Source organism: Octopus bimaculoides, chromosome 3, assembly GCF_001194135.2.
Source record: "Octopus bimaculoides isolate UCB-OBI-ISO-001 chromosome 3, ASM119413v2, whole genome shotgun sequence".
NCBI lineage: Eukaryota > Metazoa > Mollusca > Cephalopoda > Octopoda > Octopodidae > Octopus > Octopus bimaculoides.
In genome coordinates this window covers 91,707,341-91,708,359 of record NC_068983.1, presented here as the reverse complement: position 1 = coordinate 91,708,359, position 1,019 = coordinate 91,707,341, and positions in this window count along the sequence as shown.

The following is a 1,019-nucleotide window of genomic DNA, read 5'->3' as shown; positions in this document are numbered from 1 at the left end:
TCTATATTTGTAAGAATATTTCAATGTAAAATTACTTTTATAATTCATTAATATTATATAATACATTTTCCCAAGGCAAAGATCACATTTGAAATTACGAGTATTGTACAATGGTCTGTATCTAAAAATGGACCTCTTTAAATTATACTTAATGTTTCTATCTTTTAAATCCCTAATATACATTCACACACACACACACACACACACACACACACATAATGTGTGTGTTCATATTTATACATAATGTACTGTTCTGTGATAGTAAGATAAACAGAAAACGTACTCTATCTGGTGAGAGATAAATGTTATTTAATAAACACAAAATATTTTTTTATATGCAACTATTAGTTTCATGTGGCATGCTCTACATCCATGAAACTGATAGTAACACACAATACATATATTGTGCTTATTAAATAATATATAAATATATAAATACATAACAACAAATGGATAATGTGAATTGACATATTATACATCTGTTATTTATTTATTTATTATTCACCTCTCTTGGAACCTGTTCCTTGTGTATATTATGGACTGTACATTTAGTTCAATGTGCATTTCTTGATTAGTCTCGAGGCTATTGATATACTCAGCCAGGTATAGTTAATCGCATACATAACCTGAAAATATTTCTGCCTGCACTTTTGTGCACGTATACCTCTATTTTTGGTGTGTACACATTTTAATTTTTGACCCGACCTGGTGTCTTACCATTTAAGTGCCTGATTCACTTGAATTTTGGTCTATTATATATATATATATATTATTATTATAAGATCTGGTAATTATTCATACATTAATATATTAATTAATATCGATTAATTATCAGGGGGCCAGCACATTTAAAGAATCAAAGAGATTCAGAAATATTATCTGCAATCTCAGGGGATTAAGGTACATTTTAAAAATAATGTCGACCACTAACGTGGACAATTAATGCGCTAGAAATAGATCACATTTTGTGTCTATTAAGACCTAAAAAGTTCTCAAGAACTTTTTAGGTCTTAATAGAC